The sequence below is a fragment of the Culex quinquefasciatus genome, chromosome 3 (assembly GCF_015732765.1).
Source record: "Culex quinquefasciatus strain JHB chromosome 3, VPISU_Cqui_1.0_pri_paternal, whole genome shotgun sequence".
Classification (NCBI taxonomy): Eukaryota; Metazoa; Arthropoda; class Insecta; order Diptera; family Culicidae; genus Culex; species Culex quinquefasciatus.
The window spans coordinates 43,199,322-43,218,368 of NC_051863.1; the positions used below are offsets into that span (position 1 = coordinate 43,199,322).

At 35.7% G+C, this 19,047-nt stretch overlaps 1 protein-coding gene across 7 annotated transcripts in view; it reads right to left on the reverse strand.

Annotated features, from left to right (window-relative positions):
• Positions 1–19,047, reverse strand: part of LOC6048494 (adenylyl cyclase 78C) — a 169,466-nt gene that overhangs the window by 96,338 nt on the left and 54,081 nt on the right. For all 7 annotated transcript variants that reach the window (XR_005278246.1, XR_005278245.1, XM_038260196.1 and 4 more), the window contains one exon: positions 3,635–3,666. The gene's annotated coding sequence lies outside the window, so the exon portion shown is untranslated. The remainder of the gene's footprint in view (positions 1–3,634; positions 3,667–19,047) is intronic.

Genomic DNA, 19,047 nt, shown 5'->3' on the forward strand with positions numbered 1-19,047 from the left:
TCACAATCATGCGACCGCCGTTTGGGTGCAGTATCGGGATTTTTGCAAAATGATAAATAACGACTCAAAATAACAATTTAAATTGTTCGACCTTTTCGAAGGTCAATTGTAAATATTCATTCAAGAAAAGTTATCAGGAAAATCCGAATGTTCATATGTGGCGGAACTTCCTGAATAAGAAGATTAGAGATGTATGGATTATTCAAACTTTAACATCGAATATTAAACATCCAATGACAAAAACAATTAAGAATTTTTCAAATGTTTTTCTGATTTCGATTGCTCGGGAAAAATTTCCCGGGAATTCCGGATCGTCACCCTCTATCCAGCATATTTCAATTGAGTGATTAATTTACACTGCACTCTTCCACTTCAATACACCAATTTTACTTCTTTGTTTAACTTAGTTAGTTCAAAAACTTGTTGTGCTCCGTCAATAAACTCTGAGATGAAAATGACAACTGCCGTTTCTGCCAGAGTAGTAGAACACTACGCTGAAAACAGCAAAAAAAGCTGGTTTTCTGATGCCAGATATTTTGGCAGTAATTAGCGAAAACAAACCAGCAGAACAACACAGTTCTGCTGGTTTGTTTTGATTTGATTTGATCATCAAATCAAATCAAATCAAAACAAACCAGGAGAACTGTGTTGCTGGTTTTGATTTTGCTCAGCTGGTTTTAGCAAAAAAAAAAACGCTGGTTTAGAGCATTTTTTGGCAAATATCAGCCAGAAAAATCTCTCTGCTGATTGGAAGATGTATTCCCTTTTCGTGTATTAAAAATCCCAAAAAAAAAATGCGAAATTCCATAGAATTACTCATAAGGCTTTTAAAAGCCTTCATAAACTCTGTTTTGATCAAATTAACCAACTGTTACTTACACAAACTGCTCCAAATTCCTGCCATTTCACTGCCCCCTTCCGAGAACGAAGGGCTCAACCTCTTCAAACATAATATCGCCGCGATAATGCGACTCAGATCATCCGGAATGGGAGGCTGCAAATCCCGTAATCCTATTTTCCCTGTCACCAAGCGAAAATATCACTCAACGCGAGCCGCTTACTCTTGCTCTTTTTTTTCCTTCGAAAAAGGACCAACTTGTTTTCCGCCAGTTTTTCGCTTCGTTGGGCTTTATTATTTTTTTTTTCTTCTTGCGATTAACTGGAAGTATTTCCCATTTCCATATTGACTGGTCTGATGGTGGTGTGGAGGGTCCGGTAACAACTTTTTCTTATTGTTGCCTCTTCTTTTCTTCAAAGGAACAGAGAAAAGAAAGACACTTCCGGAAGGACACACGCTGACGGGCCCGTTTGCCCATTTTCCGACGGAGTGAAAACTTAATCCGAAAGATAACCAGACCGGAATGGTGGAAGCATTTCCTTGAACACGCACCAAGGCATGATATGGAGTAATGTGCATTTTATGGCCGGCTTATTCTGTTGAAAAGGGGTAGAATTTTCCGAATTGAGTTTACTTAATGTTGGAGTTACAAAAAAATCGCTTCCATTAAGAGCGAGTCCACGAACAGGGCATACCCCTTTGTATGGGACGTCGTTTGTACCTCACCAATCTGCCTGAAATTTTCAGGGGTTGTTTGTACATATAAAACTAGCATCTGGTCAAAATATGAGCACACTAGGTCAACGGGAAGTGGGGCAAATCGGGACACAAAGTTTGAAGGTTCAAAAACGTAAAAATCTTAAAAAGGCTATAACTTAAGCAAAATTCAATTTAATTTCAAAATTCAAAATGCATCTTGAAGGGCTTCAAAAATGCAACAAAATGCAGGGTAGAGCATCCCAATTGGTTAATTCTAAAGGGAGTTATTGGCATTTTAGTGAAAAAATAGCATAATTTTCAAACTGAAATAAAAAAGTGTTCCATCCAGATATCAACTCGGATCGACCTGCAGCTTGTAGGGGACATCTGGGACTACTATCTGAGACTGAGACCGCTTTGGGTAAGGCAGTTTAACATATTGAATAGACACTTTTACTTTTAGTGAATTTTTTGGTAGTAAATTTTTGCTCGGAAGACCTCTTAGATCCCATTTTATGGTGATAATTTTATCATATTCGTGTTTCTGAGACAATTTCACAATAGAAACATACATAAAAATGTATATTATCATCCATTTTATTCCTTTAAAAAATGAAAGATAAAAAAAATTAAGAAGCTGCTTTTTTTCTGGTGTCATCTAGTATCCTTGGAAACGAACTTGATTTTCAATAAATGTGAATCAAATTTTTTTTTCAACTTTCATTTTTTAGAGGGCTAAAATGGATGAAAACAAACATTTTTATGCATGTTTCTAATGTGAAATTGTCTCAGAAACACGATTATGATAAAATTATCGCCATAAAATGGGATCTAAGGGGTCCTCCGAGCAAAAAATTACTACCAAAAAATTCACTAAAAGTAAAAGTGTATATTTGATATGTTAAACTGCCTTACCCAAAGCGGTCTCAGTCTCAGATGGTAGTCCCAGATGTCCCCTACAAGCTGCAGGTCGATCCGAGTTGATATCTGGATGGAACACTTTTTTATTTCTGTTTGAAAATTATGCTATTTTTTCACTAAAATGCCAATAACTCCCTTTAGAATTAACCAATTGGGTTGATCTACCCTGCATTTTGTTGCATTTTTGAATGCTTGAATTTTGAAATTTTGAATTGGACCTTCAAACCTGAGTGTTGACCAGATGCTAGTTTTATATGTACAAACAACCCCTGAAAATTTCAGGCAGATTGGTGAGGTCGATGCGAGATGGGTATGCTTTGCTCGTGGACTCGCTCTTAAGCTAATAAATCATTCGTCAATAAGGTGAGATTTGCTGCGAAGGTTGGTCGTTGGAAACTTTTTTTCCTGATGACATCAAGCTTTCAGCTATCTAACCGTTGGGCCAATAAATCAAACTGGTTCATAATGCTCTGAAAGGCGCAATTTATTAAATTATGCCCTCCGCGGCAAGGATTGCCATCCTCGGCGTTCATAGTCCTAGGTGCAAGTCATGCCTGCAAAAAAATAAAAACTCCATTGTGATGGCCATCAGTTTGGTTGAGTTTCCTGGGCATCGGAAAACACTTTGGCACACGTGGTCTTATTAGGGTGACTGAATAAAAATGTGTTTAAATTTTCACAAAAAAAAATGAAATCATAAGCTTTGTCACTTGACCCAGAAAAGCTTTTTATCAAAACATCAAATCCCAACTGGTCGCCCTAAGTTGCGCACCAATACAAACACACGCCGCACAAATTGTTGTTCCATCAACTGACAGAGGGTGGTGGGGCTGAGGCAGCAAGACAAAAACTTTTTCCCATTAATAACATCATTATGGAAGAGAGAATGCGGAAAAGAGGATATATAAAATGGCAAATCACGACAAACACCTACCACCCACACACACACAATCGCAAACTCGCATCGCAAACACTTGACGCATTGTTGTAGCGTTCCATGCCGTTTTCTTGAAAACAAAAACAAAATGCTTTCAGGGCCAGGACTGAACGGAAGCATTTCTGAATAATTTGCCGGAACTATTAGTTGAACAGTTTTTGATCGTAGATTTAAAATTCGATCGATTAAAAAGAATTTAGAATAGTAAAAAAACTTAAATATTTTTAGTCTCTACTCACCAAATTAATGTGCATTATATAATGTCCATAACCTGAAAAGATTGAAAAGGAAAATTTAAGTTCAATTTCTCTAGTACATAAATTAAAGTAGTATAATCTCTTATCTCAATATTAAAAAAAAACTCCCTGAAACTTTGATGAAACCAGTCCATCACTGAGCGGATAAACTTCACTCCAGATATGATAACTTTCAGTAGCATTTCACGTCAAGCATCCAGCGTCATTGATCTGGAGTACGTGTAACACAGTCGCAGTCGTCACCCTTCATGAATTATTTAGTGCAGAGCAATCGAACATGTGAATAGAGAAGAGAAAGGGCTTTGGTAGATCCACTGGACACGATGTTCAATTTGGCAAATTGATTCGTCATTTTTATCAATGGAAGGAAGCTTTACGTCATGAAAAGTTTCGGGAACATCATTTTTTTATCTATACATTTTCAGAAGTAGGGATTTATCTGAAATTTCATCTTTTTAATACGTGTATTAGAAAAAAGCTTAACAAAATTTTAAGCCTAATTTACTAAAGTCTCAGTTTTATTTAAAAAAAATAATAATAATAAAAGAATGAAAAAGAATCATTTAAAAAAAGTGAAGCATTCCAAAGGTTTTCAATCCTAGTTTAAAAAAAGACCTCATTTGCAAATATGGTTGACTGTCAAACAGCCATGCTGTCAACATTTTACAACAAAAAATTTTCATAAAAGTTTTTATTCAATGGTTATACAAAATTTGAAGATTCAAATTCAAAATGCAAAATAAGATGCAAAACCAAATTTGCAATCGAAAATATTTTGTTACAAATTGTTCAAAAAAAAAATGCTGTTAAAAATAATGTGTGAAGAAAATCAACCTTGAAAAAGTATTAAAAGGCTGAGTAGATCTCATACAATTTTCTTTCCTAGACTTTGTTGATCGGAGTGCTGGTTACTAAGACACACCTTTTTAAAGTTTTTTTTATGAGTCTCTAGTTTATCAAGGCAATACAAATAAATCTTTGTAAAATTTTCTAACTTTTACAAAAAAAAAACAAATGTCATTGTGGTTTGGTTGAGCGTTTTAGCAGAATGCATTACTATGAATACAAAGAGAAAACTGTTGTTCCTATTAATTCCGCTATATATGTCATACCTAAGGCTACCAGCTCTTTCTGAGCAAATATCCGTACACTTTGCCTATATGACACCATGGTACAGTAGTTGTTCGGTAACTGGGCTGAGAACGTAGCCCAGTCACCGAATGCTGCTCGATAACTGGGCTGAACAAAAAATAACGAGGGGACCACCGATGCATAATATTTTCCAGATGAAATATAAAAATAAAAATTACTCAAATTTATTTACAATGCTTACTTTTCATATTTCTTTAATTGTAACTTGAAATCAAACAAAAGTTTAAAAAAAGTTTTTTTTATTTATTGAATGTTATTTTTGCATCCATTAACCCCTCGGTCATTTTGGTTTGTTTTGATTTTTTGACGTTTGTCTGCTTTTTAACTGGACTACGGCCCAGTTATCAAGCGCCCAGTAAAATAACGCCCAGTTACCAAAAAACTTCTGTACAGCAAAAACTGTCAAGGAATTATTTAGATAAATTAAATTAAATAAAATTGAGGATTACAAATATAAAACTGTGTTGTTTTTATAGCTAACAAATTTCACAAAATGCTATCAGAGTGCTTATGACTTGCACGTTTAAAAGTATTCATAAAGTAAACCGTGATTTGAATCAAATCATTATGGTCTTCATTTTTTTTAAACGTTTTACGAAATGTCAAGTTTGCTTTCACGAATGATATCGTTCTCAGTGTTTTCACAAACACTTTTCCAGAGTTTTTTTTTTTATTGAAAAGGTCCTATAACATGTGAAACACAACAGTTTATTGGACCTTTAAAAAACTCTAGATGTGTTGCCGAGCTTCCGTGGCCGTGAGGTTACGGGTTTCGCCTTGTAAGCGGAAGGCGATTCCTGTCTGGCTCGGCAAAGTCAGATCCCTTCAAAGAGCAAATCTGCTCACTGGAAATACTGACCGGTAGGGGATGAGTTTCGACTAACGGCGTGCTGGGTTTCCAATCCAGAGGTCGTGAGTTCGATTCTCGTACCGGGATGATGAAGTTTTTTTAAATGTTCAAATGTTTTCACAAGTTTTAGAAAGCCTTTGGATCTTTTAATGGATAAATATTAGGATGTAACAAAATCGACTTTTTGGCGGACATTCAGGGGTTTGTTCCGGTGGGCATACTGAGCCCAAATCCCAAATATGAGCTTGATTGGACGTAACAAGAGCTGGCGCTCCGCCCTTCAATTTTCAATGGGATTTAACCCATAAAAATACTTTTTTTCAAAAATGTCTATATTTGAGGCACTTTGGCCAACAATGCGTTTACCAAAAACATCACTGGCGTGTAGGCCAGATCCTTGCACATCTTTTGGTATATATAACTTTGAAGTTTGGAACACCCTGGAGCTCGGTACAGACCTTCAAAGTTTGGCATTTTTTCGAAAAATCGTCCCGGTAAAAAAGATATGGGTCGCACCTCGCGATGCCCGAGACGCCATTTGAATTTGCCGGGCCGATTTTTCGAAAAAATGCCAAACTTTGAAGGTCTGTACCGAGCTCCAGGGTGCTCCAAACTTCAAAGTTATATATATCAAAAGATGCGCAAGGATCTGGCCTACACGCCAGTGATGTTTTTGGTAAACGCATTGGTGGCCAAAGTGCCTCAAATATAGACATTTTTGAAAAAAGTATTTTTACGGGTTAAATCCCATTTAAAGATGAAGGGCGGAGCGCCAGCTCTTGTTACGTCCAATCAAGCTCATATTTGGGATATGGGCTCAGTATGCCCACCGGAACAAACCTCTGAATGCCCGCCAAAAAGTCAATTTTGTTACACTCTAATAAATATATTTATCAAGGAATGTCTAAAAGAACAATTCTAGAGTGTTTTTTTAAAAGGTCCTATTAACATATTAAAGAAAAAAAAAAACAAATAATCAAGTTTGAAATGAGAAAACTCCAGAAAACTCTCCCTTTTTAAATCAAACACACAGTTAAATTAAAATGTCTAAATAACAAAAGCTTTGACCAAATCAAAAAAGCAATTCAATGTTCAAAAATTGTTAAAATTCCATACAAATCTGTATTATGGGTGAAATTCCCTACAAAAATTCCAACCTGTTAAAAATCCGCGAAGAGGGTCGAAAATCCGTATGGTAAGGAAAAATCCGTGCAGTTGGTAGCCTTAATCATACCTTAGTTTCGAAAGTGTTAAAAAGGCTTTTTTGTAAATTGTGGATACTTTTTTAATCACAAATTTGTAATGGCAGTCTTAAAAATTTATTTATTTCCAAAACAATGTCCATGTGGTTTGTAGATGGCCCCACCCTAGATGGTTCATATAAATTTAGATCATTTTTTTTTGTAAATCAGAAGATGTTTGAAATTACTTCTGCGTATCATTTTTTTCAGTGCAGTCCTCATTTATACCTACAACTTTGCCGAAGACACCAAATCGATCAAAAAAATCCTCCAAAAGATACAGATTTTTTTAATTTTCATACATCATTTTTGTATGGACAGCTGCCAAATTTGTATGCAAAATTATATGGCCAAACTAATGATGCAAAATGGCTTCTATTTGGGCAAACCGAGGCATCAAAAAAGTTTCAGCCGGATTAAAAAATACAAAAAATAAAATTGAGAACAAAACGCACGATTGCGTAGAGAATAACTCTTCATTGGCAATAATACATGAAAATTTACCAGTATTGAATTTGAAATAATTTTAAATAGTAAAATATTTTAAACTTGGATTCTAAAAAAAAACTTGGAGAGTCTTGTGGTATGGTTAAGCGTTTAAGCAGAATGTAGTCAAATAATGCAAATTTTACAATATTTTTTTTATTTACTTCTGAAAATCAAAAAAATATGTCCGAGGTTTTCAAATTTATATCCAAAACATCAAATTAATTGTACCAACTGGAAAAATGTAAGTCATGTCCAAAAAAAATTAAAATATTTTTTTCGAAAGGTTAAATTGAAGATCTTACCAATGGTTTCCAAGATATCTTCGATTTTAAAGAGATAATCATTTATTTTGAATATTCCACCAAGAACAAAAGTATTTGTTCAGAATATGATTGATTTGTGAAGGTTGGTCTAGGAGATCTAATTAGGAAATTTATTTTCTCAGCAAGGAAGGCAAAAAGTCGAAAATATTGCTATTTAGGCCGTTACAATTTATTTTTAAAGTTTATGTCTCAAACTCTGGCCAAAGTGCTCTTTATCATTTGAATGAAAAAAGTTTTTTTAAACGCTTTTTACACCTGCCCACTTATTTTTCAATCATTATTTTTCAAATTATCTAAGTAATGAGTAAAAATCGAAAAAAGTCGTTGAGGTACTGTACATTGAAGTTTCACAGCAAAAAATAGAACTATTTTAAATTTATCCACACATGATGAATTTCATTTTAAACGCAGAAAATGCATTTCAAACTGATTTCAGTTGATTGGACCTCTCTTTCCATCTAAATCTGGACCTTATTTGGAAACAAGTTTAAAGGCATAAATTTTGATAAATATTTGCAACGGCCTTAAAAGATCACAAAAAAAAAATTGTCTTACGAGACATGTTTCGGATCAGTGATATGTCTTCGGTAAAGTTGAGTTATATTCATTCTTTGTCTTTTTTCAAAATATTCCCATTTTTAATAAAATAAACAAAATTTGTCACAAACGTTCTTCTCATTCACAGCACAAACATAATGTTTGATGCTCTTCTGAGAATTTAAACCTCTACAATCCAACTCCGCCTTTAGACGGGTTTCGATTTAGAAAAAATCGCCAAAAATCAATTTTCAACCAATTTTTGATCTTTAAAAAGCATTGGAAAGAAAAACTCTCAAAATTTTAGCAAATTTATGGGTTGGAAGTTGTACTTGTTTTATGTGATTTTGCCAATGTTTTTTGAAATGTAATTTTTTCAGGCTATATTTTAAATAAAAAGAAGTATGGGACCATCCATAAACCACGTGGACACTTTTTTGGGAATCTGGTACCCCCCCCCCCCCCCTTCGTGGACAATTGTCCATACAAAAAAAACTTTTTTGTATGGATCGTGGACAATCGCCATACCAACCCCCTAATGTGTCCACGTGGTTGATGGATGGTTCCTATGCAGTAATTTTTGTAGTGTCCCAGACTATACCCCTATGCATTTTTGACAATTTAAATGATAATAATGCCAAGCAAAACATTTAAAAGTGTAAAAATGTAATGATAGGAGGTGGAAGAACAGGCCAAATACTACCAAAACAAACTTAAACTAAACAAGATAAATCCAAATTGAAATACTAAAAACGAAACAAGAAAAACATAAAACAAGAGAAGTAAAGTTTTTCGTAGAACAAAAGTTGCTCAAAGTGACCTTCTGAACACGGAAAAAATAAAAATCCTCGAAAAAAAATTTGGGCAGTAGAGGGTTAAAGAAAAAAAAAATCATAGAAAATTTGACATTGAGGCGCTCTTTTTAGTCGCTCGGTCATTTTTATATAAAATCTACATTTTATTTATCTCGACACTTATTACGATGATTTGTCACCCGACTCACGTATAGGAGGATCACCCAAAAAAACCGCTAGAAAGCAGAGAAGATACGTGCTTGAACTTATCTTGTCTCAGTGGAACCAAAGTTTTGATTAGAACGGTTGAATTCCCTTCTGCATAGTAGATTACCACAGCTAATCTCCTTGCCTGGCTGCATTGAAAACTCAGCTTGATATTAGTTTATTTCGGCAGCATTCAAACCTACAGATGCAGTATGCGTTTGAAAACCAAATTTGGATCTTTACTTTAGCAGCATTTTTTTCATTAGATTATCACATTGCTCGAAATTGGTAAAATTAATTAAATTACTTGGCAACCAGCTTGCAAGTTACATCTCGATAAAATCCAACTCAAATAAATAATACTCTCTGTTGATCCAGGTTGCCAGGGTTGTTGAACGGTTTGTAGCTAATCCACAATCCTCATCGCCAGCAAAGTCCAGCCACGAGTCCTGCCAGAGCGACTTGCATGCCACAGTCGGTCGGGATGGGTCCGTCACACTTTACGCAATCGTTAATCGAGAGTGTAAACACGAAGCCCGTTGTCGTCACCAGCTCATGCTACCGGAGAGTAGAAGGGTGCTGCAAACAGTTATTAGTACCCATCAACGGTTCCATAACTAAACTACACATTTTCTAGTCCGGGGTAGGGTGACCAAATATTTCAATATTTCAAATAAGCAATAAAAGATATTTATAAATGTTTACTGAAAAATCTTCCAGTTTGTAAAATTTTATTCCAAATCAACCTCAAAATTGATTCTTGTCACCCTAATCCCCAAGTCGCAAAGCATATCGGCCTGCAGGATCCTTTTGCTGATAATTAATTTTAATTGCGCCTGGCGACACTCCCTACGAGCCGCCCCGTGACTAGGCCTGGCCAGAAGCAGCAGCGCCACAAGTTAGCGCAGTTATGTTCACGGGGGATAAAAAGGATAAAAATCCGGAACTGGGTTTTCAGGTCAAATGACATTATGCGGCCTAGCCGCCGGCATTACATGGTTGATGTTTTTATTGCGATAGTATTGCAAATTATATTGATTTTGTTTTTTAATTTTACTTGAATACCGGATAAGATTTTTGATTTTTGGTATATTTTTTAAATCTTATTAGATTTATGCCTTCATCATTTTTTTTTTTCATATCATTTTCCATACAAATTTGGTATGTTAAAATTTAAAAATCTTGATCAATTTTGTGTTTTCGGCAAAATTGTAGATTTAAATGAGAAAAAAATACATTAAAAAACAAGTTAATATTGCTGATTTTCAAAATTACTTACCGTCACTTAAAAAAGATTTTTAAGTAAAAATACACTGAAAGAAAAAAACACTTCACTTTTATGAGATTTTATTGATTTTTATGTTTAAAAGTCAAATTTGATGGCGAGCCTATGATTTTTTTTTTCGTTCAATTTTTTTATAAAAATAGCCTAAGATGTTACAAAAAGACTCACGAAAAATGCAGGATGGAGCAACTCACCTAAAAAATACAAACATCATTTACAGAGACTGTTTTTTTGAAAAAAAAAAAAACTTTCAAAAACCGAATACGGAAATCGATTCTGCAGACAATTTTACAAAAAAGTCTTCATATTGACCACTGACCTAAGTCCAATCCTTGTGAAATTACAGCGGTTTTAAAAATAAAAATGTTGAAAAAAATGGTTTTTTGATGATTTTTGACATTTCTATGTATACTAAATAGCGGAATGGCGTCGCTATTTTTAGACCACGTTTTTCACTTTTTCTCATCGAAACCGACTAGTTTATCGACTTCATTTTGCTGGGCGAGATATGACGCCGTCTATTTTTAGACGATGACTCGCACTTTTCCACTCTTGCGCTTAAAAAAACCAGATGGCAGCACGATGTAACGCCACGTCCCTAAACTTGATTTTTCAGTCTCGTAAATATTTTTACCGGAAAGCTCGTCCAATTTCCCATAAGATTATCTTTGACCACATTTCAATTGGATGTATGTGCTCACAGATATTAGCATTACTCATAACTGAAACCGGAGTATTTTTTGCAATGTAGTTCAGTGGATGGTAGTAACCTGGATAGTAAATTAGCTTAAATCATCAAAATAATGAGTTATTTCGAAAAGTGACTAAAGACAATGGATGAGCTTTCTGGCAAAAATATTTACGAGATTGAAAAATCAAGTCTGTCGTGTAGAAATTGACAAAAACCATCAAAAAACTATTTTTTCAACATTTTTATTTTTAAAACCGCTGTATCTTTACAAAGATTGAACTTAGGACAGTGGTCGGTATGGAGATTTTTATGTAAAATTGTCTGGAGAATCGATTTCCGTATTCGGTTTTTGAATATTTTGACGTTTGGAGCACTTTTCAATAAAAATAGTTTCAGTAAATGCTTTTTGTAATTTTTTAGGTTATTTGCTCCATCCTGCATTTAACGTGAGTCTTTTTGTAACATCTTGGGCTATAATCACAAAAATATTGAACGAAAAAAAATCGTGGGCTCACCTTCAAATTTGACTTTTGAACTAAAAAATCAAAAAATCTCATAAACGTGGCGTGTTTTTTTCTTTCAGTGTATTTTTTCGGGAAGCTCGTCAAATTTCCTACAAGTTTGTCTTTGACCACTTTTTTGAGACGATGCAACGGCTTCGAGAAAAAGAAATATTATAATTACGAATTACAAAAATATTTAAAACACTTACGCCCTTCTCAAATGCCATTATCGAGTGAATATACACAAAAATGGCATAAGTGTAGGATAACATGTTTACAAAGTTTAATAGAAATCGGAGAGGGTCGAGAAAAGTGTCTAGAATTTCCTGTTTTGGGCTGGAATTGCTCATAAACTTACCAAACTGGATTCAAAAACGCTTTTTGAAAAAAAATTCAGCTTTTGGAATAAAAATGCTTAATCGACGTTTTTTTTGTTCCAACTTGACATGCTAAAAAACCTGAAAAAAGCTGTTGTTTTTGTTCGAAAAAAGGTAAAAGTTTCACTTTGCTGAAAGGCCAGTAAAATTTTTGTTTCAAGTTATGTTTCAGAGTAAATTTTGAATCGATTACAATCAATTTGCAACAAAATTTACCTTTTTTTGCCCTATTATTTTTTGTATTTGTATTTTGTTTTTTTGTTTTCCTTCTACAAGTTCACAGCAATCAAAAATCCAATGGCAAATCGCATGCAAAATCATGCACATCACCTTCGTCAAAATGAACACTTGATATTACACACTGCATGTACAATTTTTGCAAACACAAAAAAAAAGTTGCAATCGACGGGATTCAAACCCAGCACCAACAGTACGGACTGGCGCCTTAGCCCACTCGGCCATCAGACCGATACAAAGCTCTTCGGATAAACGCATATATCATCTTGACATTTTAGTCAAGTAGGTTTTCCATACTGATGGGCTACATATTTCAGGGTGTGAAATCACATAAAATTGCATAAAATAATGCAATATTTATTTTACACCCAAGCCTTTTACACGCAGCTGGATCACTACTTTTTTAGCTGTGTTGTTTAGAATACTGCCCTACACATGCTGATTCTTTTTGGTAACGATTATCCCATTCCTTGTGAAGTTATGAAAATCGTCAGTAATTAAAAAAAAATTAAAATGATTGTCAAAGGACGTCAATGACTGTACCACAAAATTATATAAATCTTGAAGCACAATTGATTTGAATTCATGAAATTCATTCAACGGCTTCAAGATGGCAACAACCGGCACATGCTGATTCATTTTGGTGCAGAAATTCGTTAAATTTAATGCGATACAGAGCAGTGATGATCAATTTTCATCAAAAATGATCAACGGCTTCACCTTGAAATAATATAAAAGTAATCAAAAACGGGTTTAAGGCAATTTTAACATTGTAAAAAAAATACATAAAGCTAGTTGTTTCCAGCAGATCAAAACAAGTTGCCGATCCTTAGTTTGATTAAATCGCATTCCCGAAATAGTCCACAACCTACAATTGGCCAACTCCAAGGCAATGCGGTTAACCAGTCCATTCAACTAATGCCAGTCATTCTTTTCCCTCTCTCTTGCTCTTCAGATATTGCGAAGGTGTGACCGTACCATGCCACCGTCATCGCCATCGTTATCATCCCACATTCAGGTATTTTCCTTTTTTTTTTTTGCTTTCTCCCGCACCTCCCAAAAGACACGTTCAAGAGTTCGCGCCCACAAACCCACGTGGTCATTTCCATGCTCAATTGAGAATTTCACGCACACACGTTTGTGGGTGAGGACGCTTTTCCTGGAAAAAATACATCCCTTCGCATTGTGGCCCCGAGTGTGTCCTTTCGTATACATTCGCATAGTCAGCACTAAAAAACAGTCGTGAAATCGTAAAAGCAAACGGACCTCCTGCTGCTAGTACCGGCTAGGCCTGCTGGCAATACAAGTTTGATTCACTTTTTTGAATAAGAGATTTCTTGAAAGGTATGAAAAACTTGCTTTTAAATTTTAAATAGTTTTTTTACCTAAAAATATTTTTTCTTAGCCGAAACAGTAAAACCATAAAAGTGTATTTTCACTTTGGTATGGATATTTTTTCTAGACAATCGGCAAATTTGTGGTCAAAGAACTCAAGATACGTACTCAAAAGACGTGAGATAAATCCGAATCATCTCATGTCTCTAACCAGAAATAAAAATAAATTTCATTTGAAATGATCACATGGTCGTTACTACAGAATCATATACTGTTACAGCGCTAGAAATAGAATAAAACTTCCTCTACAATTCCATTCCATTGCATTGTGGGGTTATCCATATGAAGCCCCGAGTGATAAAACGATCCTGACAAAGTCAAATGTTACAAGTGAAGGGTAGAAAATAAAAATAAAATCATGCTCAAATAAAGCACCACGGGTGACTTGATAAAATAGTCCTGCCACAAACTTCCTTGCAGGGCGGTGAAAAATTACCCAACATTTGTCTACTCCTTTGGGGGAAAACAAACAAATAAAGCAAGTGTGTTTTTTTTTTATTTCGTTTTGTGATGTAAAATTGTCTAGGCGGAAACATTCCAGTCAAAATCATACTAAATGATGGTTATTTTAGCGCACGTAATTTCCAGTATAAGCAATCAAAAAGCTTCAAAATGTTTCTTATAAGTTTTATAGTTAAATTTATGTGTACATGATTTCAATTTCCCAACGAAAACATAACCTCACAATGCTCGTAAGTCAATTTCTCCAATTCCAGGTTGACTTAAACCTCTGCAAATTTCCCTCTCCCTGAAAAAACAAACTTGGAATCCCTTTGTGGCTTTGCATTTTGGCGGGAAACCGAGGTCCCGCAAATATAAATTACGGCGCGACATCCGGCACTTCCAAATTCCATTCACGCCAACGTCGTCGTCGTCGTCGTCGTGCAGAACTTTTACGCCAAAACGGCGCGGCGCTGGAATCCGGTGCAGGGAAAAAGTCAGAGAAAAGCTTGAAATCGTTTTTTTTTTATGAGCGACGACGCAGAGAAACAAACACTTTGCTGATTTCCATTTCCATTCGGCGTCGAAGAATGGCACAGAAAAAAAAATCATTTTCTAAGTGTTAGTGCGCGTCTTGGTTAAAAACAATGATGAAATGCTACGCAAGACAGTAAGCAAGAGAGCAACTCTCCCGTCTCTCTTTTCCTTTCGTTCTCTCTACTTTGCTCTCCTTTGTTCATGGTTTCTCTCGCTGCGAAGCGTAGAGAAGCAAATGAGCGTTGCTCTCTTGCTCACTGTCTTTCTCGAGGCATAATTTTAGGAACCACTCTAAGTCATGCGATCATAATTTAAAAAAATATAATTCATCTTTAGGATTATTTTTCAGTGTGCTGCAAAATAGAAAAAAAGCATAACTCAAGAGCTTCCTCTGCAAAAGCTCTCTTTCACAGTCGCGACTACAACCAGCAAGCAGGGATGATTCGATATATGATAGGGGGACAAAATAAAAACAACAACAACAAAATGAAGGGGAAGCACCCCTCCTCTCACGAGTGTTCTGGGGTATGAAATGTAGCAATAAATTATGTCTATTTTGCGGTGTATGTTTCCGTTTCTTTTTTCCCCTGGGGGGAGCTTCACACAGACAGACAGACAGAGAAAGAAAATAAGAAGCTTATTTCGCTGACAGTTTGTGGTGGTGGTGGTGGTGGTACAGACTACGGCTGCAAAGTGGCCCCGCTACTTTTGGTAGAACGTGGCAAGCGTGTATAAGTGGGAAACTTAGTCGGGGAAAGCATTAAGCGGATATGAGAAGGGGTAATATTTCTGGTGAAATTTTGGGCGAGCATTTCCGACTGGCACACGACAAGCGTGGGGGAGAGTGGAAACGAACAACAATTGGTACAAATATACTGAGACTGCAAAAAAGAAGTCGGGAATGTTGAGTGAAGAGGGAGCTCCGGGTGAAGTGTGATAAATTCGTAATTTGGAATGTTTGGATTGTTGCTGAGTTGGGCTAGACAAGCCATGTCAATTGAATTTATGAATGTTGGAAGGAATCAACCTAGTGTATACATAAATAAAGCTAATAAAATTGACAAAACCTTGAAAAATGCTGAAAACATAATTAAAGGATCCTACAAAAGGATGTAAACAGTCAACAACTAGGAAACTCGTAAAGCTTCATTTTATCGCGGTAAACATTGGCAGCTGTTCACACAAACACACGTGCGTACACTGGTGACACGCACGGACGCATGCCAAAATACACTAAAAGCCATTTTACATTGCGTTTCGTCACGGAAGATGCGAGAATTTTTTCTTGATTTTTTCATTGTTTTGTATTTTTGTTTGTGTCAATTTACTTTAGGGTTATATGCTGTTTTGTTCTTCCCTTTCTGGGGACGGATATCTGAAATTTAGATACTCTAGCACATTTGGAACCATTTACCATTAGAAAAAAATAGGAGTTTATGTTTAACCCCATACTTTTTGCACAGGCAAGGGAAGTTCATCTTCAAGATAAAAAAAAATAAAATGATGCGAGTCCTCATCTTATGACGTTTTTTTTATTCAGCTGAATTTTATTTAAAATCATGTGTACAATGACCCATTGTAAGACCACAAAAAGTTTAAGATGGATTTTGAAATCAATTTTAAAAAATTGACCTCGCGGTCGTTCTTGGCAGATCCATTGATCCATCGAAAAAATGTTGTCTTGTCAACTTTTTCTTTTTTTTTTTTTGCATTTAAATAGGGTACGTTATCCATTAGGAGTGGCCGTGGCTGACTGGTCACGGTGTTCGCTTTATAAGCGAATGGTCCTGGGTTCGATTCCCATCTGCTCCCAACGAGAAAGTATAGGAAATATAAATCTTGAAACTCTGAACATGAACGAAAAATCAAAGTCGCTCAAGTCGGGGTTCGATCCCCCGTCCTTTGGATTGGTAAGCAAAAATGCTAACCACTATGCCTTCGGGACTTGGTGAGCTATGACTGAAATTAGGAATACTGTTACTATCAACTATATACGCGCTGGGTCCTTGTCCATTTGACAAGGGTTCGGAAGTTCTAAATAACGTTTGAATCCGATTGGTCCAAACGTTCTTCAGGGCGGGGCTTGTCGATAAAGCTGAAGTACCTCGCGCTCGGCTAGCCAGCGTAGAAATGGGTCACCGAAGCTCGGCAGAGCTAACACCCTATAAATGCCTATGCGAGTTATTTGCATGTATAGAATGTAAATATGAAAATACATGGAAACAACTCAATTTGTAAGAAGCGACCGCGTGGTCCCGTTTGGTTGGTTGCACACACACACACACACACACACACTTAAATAGGGTACGTTATCCATTAGTGGACCCCATACAAATTTGGCAGCTGCCGATACAAAAATGATGCATGGAAATTCAATAATCTGTATCTTTTGAAGGATTTTTTTATCGATTTGGTATCTTCGGCAAAGTTGGATAAGAACTACACTTAAAAAAAATGATACACGGTAAAAAAAATGGTGATTTTTTTATTTTACTTTTTGTCACTAACACTTGATTTGCAAAAAAAAACGTTACTTAATCCACCTTTAGGTGGTTGGTGCCTTCCTCATATTCATAAAGTCAATACATTCAGTAAAAATAGCAACATTCCCCCTTAACATGTTTAACAAATCAACTTTATTACTTATTTCTTTTGATATGGTTCGCAGACCATCAATATTTCTGGCTCATCGGCAAGGTCTGATAAAAAAAACCTATCCAACGATAGTTCGCATGGAAGATTCAGACAATATTTTTATCACAATATCTGAAATCAAACCTCTAAAAAGTGTATAAATAACACTTAAGTGCCAATAACTTTTAATAGGGTTGTCAGATCCTTGATGTTTTAGGCTCATTTGAAAGGTCTTTCAATTATCTAACTAACGATGGGTCGCATGATGGACCCGGACATCATTTTCATTGAAATATCTGAGATCCGGCCTCCAAAAAGTGTATAAATAACACTTAAGTGCTAATAACTTTTGATAGGATTGTCAGATCCTTGATGTTTTAGGCTCATTTGAAAGGTTTTTCGATTATCTAACTAACGATGGGTCGCATGATAGACCCGGACATCATTTTTACTGAACTATCTGAGATCCGGCCTCCAAAAAGTGTATAAATAACACTTAAGTGCCAATAACTTTTAATAGGGTTGTCAGATCCTTGATGTTTTAGGCTCATTTGAAAGGTATTTCGATTATCTAACTAACGATGGGTCGCATGATAGACCCGGACATCATTTTTACTGAAATATCTGAGATCCGGCCTACAAAAAGTGTATAAATAACACTTAAGTGCCAATAACTTTTGGTAGGATTGTCAGATCCTTGATGTTTTAGGCTCATTTGAAAGGTTTTTCGATTATCTAACTAACGATTGGTCGCATGATGGACCCGGACATCATTGTCATTGAAATATCTGAGATCCGGCCTCCAAAAAGTGTATAAATAACACTTAAGTGCTAATAACTTTTGATAGGATTGTCAGATCCTTGATGTTTTAGGCTCATTGGAAAGGTCTTTTTAATACCTTTCTGAAAATGTATAACATGACAGGGTTTCTTACAAAAACCACCCTTTTACAATCTTCCGGACATACGCCAAAATCGTTTTTTAGCATAACTTTTGAAGTACTTTACTAAACTTCATAATTTTCAATAGGGACTTATGGGACCCCAAGACGAATCGAATGAGACCAAAACGGTCCAAATCGGTTAAGCCAGTGCTGAGATAATCGAGTGCATATTTTTTGGTGCACAGACCCACATCCCTACACACACACACACACACAGACATTTGCTCAGAATTTGATTCTGAGTCGATAGGTATACGTGAAGGTGGGTCTACGAGGTCAAATTAAGAAGTTCATTTTTCGAGTGATTTTATAGCCTTTCCTCAGTAAGGTGAGGAAGGCAAAAAACTATTTGCTCTATTTTCTGATGTGTTTTAGGGGACATCAAATGCAAAATTTTCAGAAATTTCCAGAATGGGCAAAAAATCTTTGACCGAGTTATAAATTTTTGAATCAATACTGATTTTTTTCAAAAAATCGAAATACTGGTCGCAACAAATTATCAATTTCATTCGAAATCGAATTTGCAATCAAAAAGTACTGTACACAGCTAAAAAAGTAGTAATCCAGCTGCGTGTAAAAGACCTGGGTGTAAAATAAATATTGCATTATTTTATGCAATTTAATGTGATTTTACATCCTGAAACATGTAGCCCATCAGTATGGGAAACCTACTTGACCGAAATGTCAAGCTCATATACAGAGCCGTACCTAGGGTCCATGGCGCCCTTGGCGAAGCATCAATTTGGCGCCCCTCCAAA